This window comes from Choloepus didactylus, chromosome 13 (genome assembly GCF_015220235.1).
Source record: "Choloepus didactylus isolate mChoDid1 chromosome 13, mChoDid1.pri, whole genome shotgun sequence".
Classification (NCBI taxonomy): domain Eukaryota; kingdom Metazoa; phylum Chordata; class Mammalia; order Pilosa; family Megalonychidae; genus Choloepus; species Choloepus didactylus.
The window spans coordinates 11,195,333-11,210,032 of NC_051319.1; the positions used below are offsets into that span (position 1 = coordinate 11,195,333).

At 35.7% G+C, this 14,700-nt stretch overlaps 1 protein-coding gene and 1 pseudogene across 3 annotated transcripts in view; one reads left to right on the forward strand and one right to left on the reverse strand.

Moving 5' to 3' along the window:
- The window catches only part of CERT1 (ceramide transporter 1), a 169,537-nt gene that overhangs the window by 76,856 nt on the left and 77,981 nt on the right, over positions 1-14,700 (reverse strand). The gene's annotated exons all lie outside the window — the stretch shown is intronic.
- LOC119508330 lies at positions 10,717-11,265 on the forward strand (annotated as a pseudogene).

A 14,700-nucleotide genomic window follows, 5' to 3' on the forward strand; every position in this document is an offset into this window, starting at 1 on the left:
TCACGCCACTGAAGATAACTGGATTCCTGGATGTTGGGACAGAACTAAGACTCAGCAGTGTGAAAATATTTTAATCTAATTTCAATGAGGTTAGCACTCTTCAGAGCATTAATTTTATATCTCATGTTCCCTAAGATAAATACAGTACTAATAATGTAGATAACGCAATTGAGTATTTGAAAAAAATAACCTCTAAGTTCCTGAAACCTGTTCAAGTATTTTGGGTAACTAATTATTTTGTACTGTTAATTGTTAAAGCACAGTGAATCAAGACCCTTCTGTGGAAAAATCAAGGCATCTGTATTACTGTAGTATTACAGTAATTTCTCTATTATGGTTTTAGTATATACTTAGATGTATTAATTTTTCATTTTGAACGAGGGTAAAATCCTAGGCTTCTCAAACAAATTGCTTATCACTCGAGATTAGCACTGAAAGCAAAGGAGCAAAAAGTTACACTGTGCATAATCTGAATCCTAGTAACTGATTTAAGAAATTAAATAATACCTAGACATTTTTTTTTGTATCAAACCTAGTACAACAATTAGAAGCCAAAATCTTGGTTTTCAAGATTAAGATTATAAAAAACATTAAAATTATGTAGAATGTATTCTATAAAACATTTTCATTGATACTACACATCTTCTGTGCTCCGGTTCCTCAAAATTCATTACATTTCCTAGATAGCTACTGCTCACTCATGATTTTTTTTTAAATTAGAAACATCCTTTTAGGAATAAGAACATAAAGCTTTTATAGAATTTAATTAATAAAATTTTTATGTTCTCATTTTTATGTAAATGATATTAACACCAGTTCAAAACATTTTTCCAGTTCAATATCAATTCATTTATCTGAATTTTGCTTTTGGAACTTCAGAGCTTCAAGTATGGCTCCAAACCAAAAGAGCAAACGAACTGTTTAAAAAAAAAGGAGGAAATTTAAAAAGAAAAAAGGGGCGCTTCTACAGAAGACAATAATTTTTAAAAATAGGGGAGGATCTAAGATGGCGGCACAGGAGGAATGGAAGCCAAGTAGACCCCCTGGAACAACTAAAAAAAAAACCAGAAACAACTAGCAAATAATCCAGAATAACTGTGGGGGGACAAACATGACCGTCCACTCACCATACACCAACCTGAATAGGGAGGAATGCCTGAGATCACAGTATAAAATCTGTAAGTAATAACTGTGGATCTGAACTTCTGGAAGATGATAGTTAGGAGAGACAGGGCAAAAAAACACCTCTGTGAAAAATACTAGATAAAAGTCAGAAAATCACCCAGGACATGAGTTCCAGCAATGCACCAGCTGGACAAGGTCTGCTAAATCCACAGAGACCGTGCACTTGGTGAAACTGGGAGTCTGCATTCTGAAACGAGCAAGTAAGCCTGCTGAATATCTGGCAGCCACACTGCAGTGTAGGGAAACCATGGGTTGGCGTTTGGAGTCGGACTAGCTCTTTTTAAAAACCCAAAAGAGGCTGCGGATACAGCAGTGAGAACCACACAGGGAAGTGCGGCAGGAATGGCGTCCCCACGACCTGTGAGTACACCTCAATATCCAGTGTGGACGATAGCCTTTCGCGCACCCACTGATAATTCTCTTGAAGGTAGGAAGGCAGAGGTTAGCCAAAAGGGGGAAAACCACGCCCCTTACAGCCATCTTCCCGGCAGGCTGGGAACGCTCCTGCTTGGCACCGGCGCCACAGCCCAGGGCTGTGCCAAAAAACCCAGTGGGAGGTGTTTCCAACAACACACACACATGCCACAATATTGGACATGGACAATATCCTTTCACGCACCTGCAGCTAACTGTCTTGAAGCTAGCGAGGCAAAGTGGTGTGAAACGGGGGAAATTAACGTGACCCATTCAGCCATCCTTTCAGCAGCCTGGGAACACCCCTACACAGCCCGGCAGCCCAGAACTTCCCTTGAGGGTTGGCGTGCACTTGTGACATAGCATAGCCTTCCCTCAGCAGAGGCCATAGAAGGGCACGGCTTGGAAGAGGTACCCACTCTGAAATCCAGGGACCATATGCCAATACCAAGGACTTGTGGGTCAGCGGCAGAGACAATCTATGGCGAGACCGAACTGAAGGTTTAGACTCTTGGAACAGTCTTAAATCTCCAGGAACACCTCGGAGGTTTGATTGTTAAAGCTGCCCTCACTCCCTAACTGCTCAGACACACACCCTACATTCAGGGCGGACAGCACCAACTACACATGCAAAACTGGTGCACCAATTGGACCCCACAAGAATCAGACCACCACACACCACAAAGACAAAATTGGGGAGAACTGGCTTGAGGGGAATAGGTGGCTCGCAGACGCCATCTGCTGCTTAGTTAGAGAAAGTGTACGCCACCAAGCTGTAGATCTAACAAATTAGAGAGAAGCCTTTGAATTAGCATACATATCCTAAAAGAACCCTATCAAGTTAAGCAAATGCCAAGAGGCCAAAAACAACAGAATATTTTAAAGCATATGAAAAAACCAGACGATATGAATAACCCAAACCCAAACACCCAAATCAAAAGATTAGAGAAGACACAGTACTTGAAGCAATTAATCAAAGAACTAAAGACAAACAACGAAAGCATGGCACAGGATATAAAGGACATGAAGAAGAGCATGGCACAGGATATAAAAGACATGAAGAAGAGCCTAGAAGAGCATAAAGAAGAAATTGCAAGAGTAAATAAAAAAACAGATGATCTTATGGAAATAAAAGAAACTGTTGACCAAATTAAAAAGATTCTGGATAGTCATAGTACAAGACTAGAGGAAGCTGAACAACGAATCAGCGACCTGGAGTACGACAAAACAGAAAATGAAAGAACAAAAGAAAGAATAGGGAAAAAAATCAGAAAAATCGAAATGGACCTCAGGGATATGATAGATAATATAAAACGTCCAAATATAAGACTCATTGGTGCCCCAGAAGCGGAAGAGAAGGGTAAAGGTCTAGAAAGAGTATAGGTCTAGAAAGAGTATTCAAAGAAATTGTTGGGGAAAACTTCCCACACCTTCTACACAATATAAATACACAAAGCATAAATGCCTAGCAAACTCCAAATAGAATAAATCCAAATAAACCCACTCCAAGACACATTCTGATCAGACTGTCAAATACTGAAGAGAAGGAGCAAGCTCTGAAAGCAGCAAGAGAAAAGTAATTCACCACATACAAAGGAAACAACATAAGACTAAGTAGTGACTACTCAGCGGCCACCACGGAGGTGAGAGGCAGTGACACAACATATTTAAAATTCTGAAAGAGAAAAATTGCCAACCAAGAATTCTCTACCCAGCAAAGCTCTCCTTCAAATTTGAGGGAGAGCTTAAATTTTTCACAGGCAAACAAATGCTGGGAGATTTTGCTAATAAAAAACCTGCCCTTCTTGAGCTACTAAAGGGAGCCCTACCGACAGAGAAACAAAGAAAGGAGAGAGAGAGATGGAGAAAGGTTCCGTAATATTAATGAAGATGCATTTTTTAAGCCATATAGTGACCAATGAATATAAGTTTGGCTTTATTATCATCATAGTCATCATCAGACACAACCATATATTAATTATTTTTTATTCCGTATTTCAGAGAGGAATAAACAGACATTGCAAAATGGTGACATTATGAAGGAGAAAACATACTTGGTGTCACATCCTATTCCATGCTACAATTTCTTTCACTCTATTTCAAATGAATAACTCAGGTTTATGGTATGGCATTCTTTCTGAAACACTTGCCTCACTTTTCTGACTTGCTGATTGTAAATGTGGTCATCTCACTTAACTTGTAAGATGACTCTTAGTTTCCTAATTGATAAAACAGGAATTAGGTTAAGAATAATTAAAAACTATTAAATTTAAGTCTGAAAACATAGACTTCTTTTGAAAATCCAAAGGAATACTCTTATACTTTTTGAGAGCACTGAAAAATGTGTATTCTCAATTATGTTTTATTGGTTGGTGTAGATTAAATGCCATTGTCTGGAGACAGGCATGGGATATATAGAGCAAAGGCATATAGGGAGCAGTGTTGGTGAAAATATCTATATTTGGAGAGATATCTGTTATTGTAGTCATTGAACCGCTAAATTTAAATGGTAATTATTAACTTCTATTTCATACAGTGAAACAAAAGAACATTAATTGTGGACCCAAGATTTGCTATTTATTGAATAGTTAATATTCAATATTGAATACTGAACCATTTTAGTTTCAGATAGAGGGTTTGGCAAAAAAAAAAAAAAAAAAATCTATTTACTCTCTGATCCCTAAGCTTGTATAGCTTACAGTGAGAATTCCTATAAACAAAACAAAATTACCTCAATGCATTTAGTCCCTTGGTTCAGATAAAAGTAATTTGAATAGAAAGGGTTATGTGTAGGCAAGTTTGTAAGTATACAAAGGAGGAAGAAGGGGAAGTATTGATCGCTATTCAGATTTATTCTGCAACCTATGTATGGTCAGAATAGTGCAACAATACCCTCCTCTCTAAAATTTATAACACGGCCACTATTTTGTGATTTCAAATAAGATGACTATAAATATCTGAAAATTAAAAACTATTCTGAAACTTTAAAAAAAATAGAGGGGCATATAGGGAAAAAATATACCTACTGCAAACTAATTACAGTTAGTAGTATTTTAACATTCTTTCATCAACAGTAACAAAGGTACTATACAAATACTATGAGTTAACAATGGAGGGGGGTAGTTAGGGGTATGGGAGGATTTGAGTTTCTGTTTTTTTGTCTGTATTTCTCTTCTAGAGGAATGAAAATGTTCTAAAAATTGAAAACAAAATTAATTGTGGTGATGGATGCACAGCTGTATGATGGTACCAGGGGAGATCGATTGTACACTTTGGATCTTTGGATAATCGTATGGTATGTGAATAACTTCAATAAATAAATTTAAAAAAAAATAGCTACAAGAGGCAAAGATTATGATCAACAATGAGAGGGAAAGGTGCTTGAGCTCTCAATTAACCGAGGTTAGATTTAAAAATCAAACTGTTCAATGAATTTAAGGCTGCAGAGGGCCTAAATGCTACCTAAACTTAAAAAAACTAAGGCAGCCTTCCAAAAACCTTCCTCTGTGCCCTATTATTTCCTCCAAGTGAAATGGCTTTACCTTTGTAAGAGAATTAAATTTTCTTTCTTATTTGCATGATTCCTCATCTTTATACCTTTGCCCAGTAAAGAAATGTTTATTAAGTGCCAAGTTATGCTAGGTACGGGAAATTCAATATCACGGTGATTCTTTATCTTACAGTAGCCTCTGGCTCTACATATTCCAAGACTAATGGTCCTCTGGCCAAAATCCACCCCTACCCCAACTCTTAGTACATAAAATTCAGGTTATCAGGGATCTTAAAATCCCTATAAAGAAACAGTTCTGAGGGGCTGAAAATACGGGCCATAGCATGCAAAGATAAATACAAGAAACTTCTTTTCCTGACTACTCAATGATTCATCTATCAGACCATGATAACAAATACCCCAGAATTCTTTAAGTGGACTATCTTTCTCTATGCTACCTCAGAACTCTAAGGGGCCATGGTCCCATAAAGTTTGGATCCTGACACCATTAAATGCCCCAAAGCTATTAAGAACTAGAATCATACAGTTGATCAGTTCATTCAAATGACAAAAATTCAAAAGACAAAAATGAACAAGAAAAGCAAAGAGTAATGAGAAAAGGATAATAAAGATTACAGGTGTTAGTGATAGTGGCAAGGAATGGACATGAGAACTAATTCTTTTTTTGCACCAACCTTGCATACCAGGTATAAATCACACTGATCATGCTGTTAGATTCAGTATACCAGTATTTTGTTGAGGGTTTTTGTATCTATAATCATAAGAGATATTGGTCTGTAATTTTTTTCTTGTATTATCTTTATCCAGCTTTGGTATGAGGGTGATGTTGGCCTTGTAGAATGAATTAGAGAGTGCTCCCTCCTATTCAATATTTTGGAAGAGTTTGAGCAGAACTGGAGTTAAGTTTTCTTGGAATGTTTGGTAGAATTCCCATGATGCCATCTGCTCCTGTGCTTTTATTTATTGGGATGTTTTGAGTACTGATTCAATCACTTTGCTAGTAATTGGTTTGTTGAGATCTTCTTTTTCTTCTTGAGTCAATGTAGGTAATCTGTGTTTTTCTAAGAATCTGTCCACTTCATCTAGGTTATCTAATTTACTGGCATACAGTTGTTCATAGTACACTCTTTTTTTTTTAAATTCAATTTTATTGAGATATATTGACATACCATGCAGTCATACAAAGCATACATTCAGTTGTTCACAGTACCATTATATAGTTGAGTTTTCATCACCAAAATTAATTTTTGAACATTTCATTACCACAAGCACAAAAATAATAAGAATAAAAATTAAAGTGAAAAAGAACAATTAAAGTACAAAAGAACACTGGGTGCTTTTTTTTGTATGTTTCTGCCCCCATTTTTCTACTCATCCATCCATACACTGGACAAAGGAGAGTGTGGCCCATATGGCTTTCCCAATCACATTGTCACCCCTCATAAGCTACATTTTTATACAATAGTCTTCAAGATTTAAGGGTTCTGGGTTGCAGTTTGATAGTTTCAGGTATTTACTGCTAGCTATTCCAATTCTTTAGAACCTAAAAAAGTGTTGTCTATATTGTGCGTAAGAGTGCCCACCAGAGTGACCTCTCAGCTCCTTCTGGAAACTCTCTGCCACTGAAGCTTATTTCATTTCATTTCACATCCCCCTTTTGGTCAAGAAGATGTTCTCCATTCCACGATGCAGGGTCTAGATTCTACCTCCCCGGGAGTCAAATTCCACATTGCCAGGGAGATTTACACCCCTGGGTGTTAGATCCCATGTAGCAGGGAGGGCAGTGATTTCACCTGCCAAGTTGGCTTAGCTAGAGAGAGAGGGCCACATTTGAGCAACAAAGAGGCATTCAGAATGAGACTCTTAGGCACAATTTTAGGCAGGCCTAACCTCTCCTTTGCAACAACAGTCTTCCCAAGGGCAAGTCCCGTGATAGAGGGCTCAGCCCATCAAACCACCAGTCCCCTATGTCTGTGAGCACATCAGCAACCATTGAGGTGGGGAAGCCCAATACCCCTGCATTCTCCACCAGCTCCTCATGGGGGCTCTGCATTTTCTCATTTTTTTTTTTAACTGACTTTTTTTTTTTAATTAACTATATCAAAAAAATTAAAAAAAAAAAACATACAATAAAAAAACATTTCAAACAAACCATAACAAGGGAGTAAGAAAAAGACAACTAACCTAAAATAATTACTTTACTTCCAACATGTTCCTACTCTACCCCAAGAAAATAACCTAATATAGAAATATTTCTGTGAACTTGTTCCTACCATACCCACCAGAAATTAACAAACCATAGTTATTCCTGGGCATTCCCAGAACAACAAATTTACCCACGATAGCTTATCTATTCTAGTTGGGTTATCGTTCCCCCTTCATTAATTGTTCTCTATCACTAGTTCCCCTACATTCTACATTACAAACCACTTATTTTACATTTTTCAATGTTCACATTAGTGGTAGCATATAATATTTCTCTTTCGTGCCTGGCTTATTTCGCTCAACATTATGTCTTCAAGGTTCATCCAAGTTGTCATACGTTTCATGACATCGTTTCTTCTTACTGCCGTGTAGGCCATCGTGTGTATATACCACAATTTTATTTATCCACTCATCTGTTGAAGGACATTTGGGTTGTTTCCACCTCTTGGCAACTGTGAATAGTGCTGCTGTGAACACTGGCGTGCAGATATCTGTTCATGTCACTGCTTTCAGATCTTCTGAGTATATACCGAGAAGTGCAATTGCTGGATCAAAGGGTAACTCGATACCTAGTTTTCTAAGGAACTGCTAGACTGACTTCCAGAGTAGCTGTACCATTATACAGTCCCACCTACAATGAATAAGAGTTCCAATTTCTCCACATCCTCTCCAGCATTTGTAGTTTCCTGTTTGTTTAATGGCAGCCATTCTAATTGGTGTGAGATGGTATCTCGTTGTGGTCTTAATTTGCATCTCTCTAACAGCTAGTGCAGCTGAACATTTTTTCATGTTTTTTGGCCATTTGTATTTCCTCTTCAGAGAACTGTCCTTTCATATCTTTTGCCCATTTTATAATTGGGCTGTCTATACTATCGTCACTGAGTTGTAGGATTTCTTTATATATGCAAGCTATCAGTCTTTCGTCAGACACATGGCTTCCAAATATTTTTCCCATTGAGTTGGCTGCCTCTTCACCTTTTTGACAAATTCCTTTTGAGGTACACAAACTTCTAAGCCTGAGGAGTTCCCATTTATCTATTTTTTCCTTTGCTGCTTGTGCTTTGGGTGTAAGGTCTAGGAAGTGGCCACCTACTACAAGGTCTTGAAGATGTTTCCCTACATTATCTTCTAGGAGTTTTATGGTACTGTCTTTTATATTGAGGTCTTTGATCCACTTTGAGTTAATTTTTGTGGAGGGTGTGAGGTAGGGGTCCTCTTTCATTCTTTGGATATGGATATCCAACTCTCCGAGGCCCATTTGTTGAAAAGACTGTTATGTCCCAGTTCAGTGGCTTTGGGGGTCCTATCAAAGATAAGTCAACTGTAGATCTGGGGTTCTATCTCCAAATTCTGAATTCGATTCCACTGATCAATACGTCTACCTTTGTGCCAGTACCATGCTGTTTTGACAATTGTGGCTTTATAATAAGCTTCAAAGACAGGGAGTGTAAGTCCTCCCACTTCATTTTTCTTTTTTAGAGTGTTTTTGGCAGTTCGAGGCATCTTCCCTTTCCAAATAAATTTGATAACTAGCTTTTCTAAGTCTGCAAAGTAGGTTGTTGGAATTTTGATTGGGATTGCGTTGAATCTGTAGATTAGTTTGGGTAGAATTGACATCTTAATGACATTTAGCCTTCCTATCCATGAACATAGAATATTTTTCCATCTTTTAAGGTCCCTTTCTATTTCTTTTAGTAGAGTTATGTAGCTTTCTTTGTATAGGTCTTTTACATCTTTGGTTAAGTTTATTCCTAGGTACTTGATTTTTTTAGTTGCTATTAAAAATGGTGTCTTTCATAGTATACTCTTTTAGTCCTTTTTTTCCCCAGCGGGGTCGCTGGTAATGTCCCCCTTTTCATTTCTGATTTTTGTTGTCCTCCCTGTTTTTTTCCTATGTAAAGGTTCTGTAGAGTTTATTGATCTTTTCAAAGAACCAACTTTTCATTTTATTGATTCTATTTTGTGTGTGTGTGTTCTATTTCAATTATCTGCTATAATCTTTGTTATTTCCTTCCTCCTGCTCACTTTGGGTTTAGCTTGCTTGTCCTTTTCTTCCAGTTTTGAGGTTAGGTCTCTGAACTGAAGTCTTCTTCCTTTTTGGTATAAGCATTTAGAGCTATACATTTCTTACCACTGCCTTTGCTACGTTTCATAAGTATTGGTACGTCGAATGAAACAATTATTTGAAGTACAACATTGATGGTCTCAAAGCTCTGGCAAACCTGACACCTCCCCTGCCCCATCAACAATGACAAGATGGAATTTCATTTAAAAGAAAAAAAAGAAAAGAAAAAAGAAGGAAAAGTAATAGGAGGAGGCAAAATCCATATCCAAAATAGCAAAACAGCTCATGAAAAAGAAATTGATATCTTCAGGTAAAGAAATTTATACATATGAATACAAGCTCCCTCCTAAAATTCAACCTTCCAACAGACAGTAGCACCAAGTATTCAAAGTAAAACTGTCAAACTTTAACAATGCTTGCTTATAAAACACTCCATCCAAAAGGGTACTACTGCACTAAGTTCTCAACTGTGAATTTACTAACAAATTATATTTAAAGTTAGAACTAGAAGGAATCAAAAGAAGACTTACCCTGTGCTCCATATATCAAAACAAAGCAATGCCTTAGCAATCAAATAAATCAGCCTGGGAAAGTATTTTAGTGCCAAGAAAACTACTAATGAAAAGGCAAAGCAGGTACTTCATTGTATATAAATTATACTGTAATAATATTTATTTTTTAAAAGGCAAAACAAATCCATGATGACAAAAGAAAGCAGATCAGTGGTTGCCTGGGGCCAGGGTGCAGTTGGGCATTGTCTACAAAGAAGTACAAGAAAATGCAGGGAGTGTTGTTTACCTTTGTCAAGACTCAAAGTGTACAATTAAAATGGATGCATTTTAAGGATATAAATTTTTATTTCAACAAAATTGAAAAAAGGTAAGACTGTTTCCATATAACAGAATCACACCAAAAAGGATTTGTAATTACAGCAATCATATGGTTCACAAAAAAATAAGACTTGTTAGCAGATATCGAGATTTATTTTAAGTCCTGGGGCAAGGTACTGAGTGTTTTTTCTTGCTCTCTTTTTTGATAATAATGCTAACTTTATAAACATAGCTTTTCTACATTTTAGTTGTTGTCATGGTAAAGTTTTTCATTAGATTTAAAGACAGAAGACTGCAATAAAAATAATAAGAGCCTTACCTGTAATAGGTAAAAATGTACGATACTTCAGAAGCCACTTACCTCAGACAACTGTGGCTGATTCATTTCTAAACAGAAAATCTGAATTGCTCATCTAAATACAATACCACTCTCTAATTTATAATCCAAATTTTATATTACAAGCAGATTTTTGGATCTTCTAAGCAGCCTAAGGTGATCTCTGAAAATGGTTCACTATTCACTTGACTCAGAAAACCCCACAAAATCATGCAAATCAAGAGGTTCAAATCTTTGTGTTCACTCTAAGAACACCCAAGAAATTGCTCAGGCCATCAAGGGTATGCACATTCGAAAAGCCACCAAATATCTGAAAGATGTCACTTTACACAGTGTGTGCCATTCCGTCATTACAATCGTGGTGTTGGTAACTGTGCCTAGGCCAAACAGTGGAGGCTGGACACAGGGTCAGTGGGTCAAAAAGAGTGAATTTTTGTTGCACATGCTTAAAAATGCAGAAAGTAATGCTGAACTTAAGGGTTTAGATGTAGATTCTCTGGTCACTGAGCACATCCATGTAAACAAAGCCCCCAAGATGTGCCACCATACTTAAAGAGTTCATGGTCAGATTAACCCATATATGAGCTCACCCTGCTACACTGAGATGATCCTTAGTGAGAAAGAACAAATTGCTCCTAAACCAGAAGAGGCTGTTACACAGAAGAGAAAGATATCCCAGAAGAAACTGAAGAAACACAAACTTATGGCTCGGGAATAAATTCATCATAAAATAAATTTCTACTAACTTGCTCCATATCAGTAAGTCTTAAACTGAGCAAGTCAAAACCGTCATTTGTTTTTATATCTTGAAACTAAATGTAACTATTATCAAGCTTACTAAACACTTCTTCACTATAAAACACACTTCCTGTATCCTTATCTATTTTTTCAAACTCCATTATTTCAAAACAAGTACTATCTCCTCACAACAAAGACATGATAGAACAAAAGACTCTCAGAGCAATATTGATGTAACACATTTTAAGTAATAGTTAATAAATGAATGTGGAGGTACAGCAGTTAATGTAATTGTATTTTTAACTCAAGTAAAGTTTCATTTAAATAAACTCCATTATAAGTTATATAAATCATTCCAAGAGAAAAGTATAATATACTTATGAATCCCAATTTAACTGCTATTCAATTTAAATAACTAAGATTTATCTGTTACTCTACTTGAGTCAGTAACTACACTGAGGTAAATATACATATAAGTAATTTGAGTTTTTAACAAATAAATATATACACATTAATGAACCCTCACTGTTTAAAAATCAGTCTTTCTGGAAATGTCTATCATTTTGCCAATGATGTTCCCATTGTGCAGAACATGTTTTCTCACAACATTTGGAGTCATTTTTACGACATAGCTACAAAACAGGGAGAGCCATTTCAAATCATTTTTGAAAGCCACAGAATAAAAATTAAATAATGAGTCTCACTGCTTTAATGGAATAACTTCAAAATAGTATAATTAAGCCTGATAATCCTACCTCAGGGCTCTAAGTGAGTTCTGGATTTCTCTCAAAAATCAAATCTATTATCAAAGATTAATATCAATTTGATACCACTGGTGTTACTTTTTTTAAAAAAGCTTTGTCATAGGTTCTAAAGATAATTCTAAAAGTTATAAAACTGTTCTGAAAAGTGGCAATGTTGTTGAGACACTTACTTTGCCTCCCAAGATGTCCACTTTGAAGGGAACAATTTTCATTTGAATTTATAAGGTCTGCTATTTGAGAGTGGGGTTGGGGAGGTAAGGACGGATATGGAAAGAAATTACTTGATGGTCACAATTGATATACTGTCAAATGTTCTTGATAAATTGTAACATACTTTCAAAATATCCTTGATATGACTTCAGGGATAATACTTATAATACTAATAAGATTCATTGGCTGCTTCTTATCCCACTCACTCTCCCATAAGGAAAAAAAAAAAAAAAAAGATGGTGCAGTTGAGCTTACAATCTCTAATCACCAACATATTTTGAAAACACCAAGCTCTACCTAAAATTAATAATCTGGAATTCAAATACAGTCACTATATTTTTCCTGTTAAACATATTTGCTTTAAGATCCCACATATAAATTGCTTTCCACAAAAAACCTTCCTTCTCATATTTGCTAGTGCTCTTTTTTTTTTTCATCTTCTCCCATTTTTCTACTCATCCATCCATAGACTGGACAAAGGGGAGTGTGATCCACATGGCTTTCCCAATCACATTGTCACCACTCATAAGTTACATTGTTATACAATCATCCTCAAGATTCAAAGGTCCTGAGCTGCAATTTGATAGTTTCAGTATTTACTGCTTTTGCTAGTGTTTTAAAATTTTGCTAGTGTTTTAAAATTCTGAACATATTTTGCACAAAAATGAAATGTCATTTTAGTGCAGTGAAACATTTATTGACCACAGTCTACAAAGAACAAGCTTTACTCCTGCATACTGCAGTAATGTGACAACACCCTTTCATGTTAAAATACCTGTTTCATTAAAAAACAAAACAACAAAAACAAACAAACAAAAAATGCTATCTTGTAGCCACTAGAGGGGGTCAGTAGCATATTTCAAGTAGTAGTATACTTGGAAAGCTGATACAAAGGTTACTATTGATCAGTCTAATAGTAACCTTTGAATTAACTTCTTTACATTATTCCCTTTGTACTCTGAGTTTTCAGAACATTTAAAAGCATTAAAAACTGAATCATATAGTTCAAACTCATGAAGCTAATAAAACACTAAAAATGCCTAAAAATTGATTTGAAAAGAAAACTCCCTTAAAGTCACAACTAAATTTTATAATTTGATTTAATCATGTGGGAGATAAACATGTTATCATTTTTCACAATCTGTTCATCAGCCAATCTACACTCCAAAAACAGTGGAATAAAATACAGCAAAAAGATTGGCTTTTTAAAAATATAGCACCTGCCTTTTGAAAAGTTTATTCTTTTTCCTAATAACACTCTCTAGCAAGAAGCACAGCAAAGAAATGGAGACACAAATTAGGTAACTTCCCCATGGTGTCAAAATTACCTTGTTAATAGCGGCATAGTCTCTCCCCTCAATCTTCCATCCCAAAATGTACTGTCTCTCTCCATTTTTAATTATGGGAAGAGAGAAAATACAGGTAAGATTAAATGTTAACATAAGAAATGGAGAATTTCCCTAAAACTGAAATTCTGAAATCCATAGTAAAACTAAAATAAGTTTACTGTGTTGTGAGCATCCATATTTACCTTCTATGTTATTATTTTAAAGCAAACCACATGAGAACTAAGACATTCTATCAAGGAGAGCAGTTTAATCAATAGGATTGGGATTTAAAAAATCTTAAACTGCAATGGCAACAATTTTATTATCTAGATCAACAAAAATATATTATTTAAGGTAAGAAAATTTGGCATGATATAATTTCATGCTCATAGAAATTAAAATCTCACATTTAGCCTTGTAAATACTTATGAAGTCTCCTAAAGTAGCCTACAGAGCAGAACACAAGGACATTAGTGAGAAGACCGACTCCAACGTAACCAACAAACAACTAGACAAGATAGTCATTACCATTAACTTTTTAATTAAGGGGCTAATTAAAAAAAAATCTTTAAAATGATATGGTTAGTCTAGAACTGTAATTCTCTACACTAACCCTAATACCAATACTTAGGCAAAAAATTAAACCTATCTAGTGAAGACCCAATGTAAGATGGTCCCTTGTTGATCCAGCTGGAGAAATACAACATTTGGGGAAAGAGTCAACCAACAATGATTCCTAGAAATTGTAGCACCACATGAATCAAAGAAATTTTGAAATATGTTTAAGAAAATGGTATTAAAGAATATTTTATCATATTCTAACCACCTGGAAACTGGTAACAATACAGTAACTTCACTTAGTAGAATATATGCTTACTCTCAAGACACATTTTTCAAATCATTCTGGAAAACAATATTTGCTCAGATTAGTCCATGAACTTCCCAGAATTACCCTTAGTCATTTCTGTATCATAATTTAAAAATCATTTCTGTATCATAATTTAAAAATCATTACCAAATATAACATCTCCTTTGAAGGTCATTTATGGGACCTGGTTATTCATTTTGCATTTTCTTCTATTAAACCAGAGCATGAGCTGAGCTTTCCTTTAC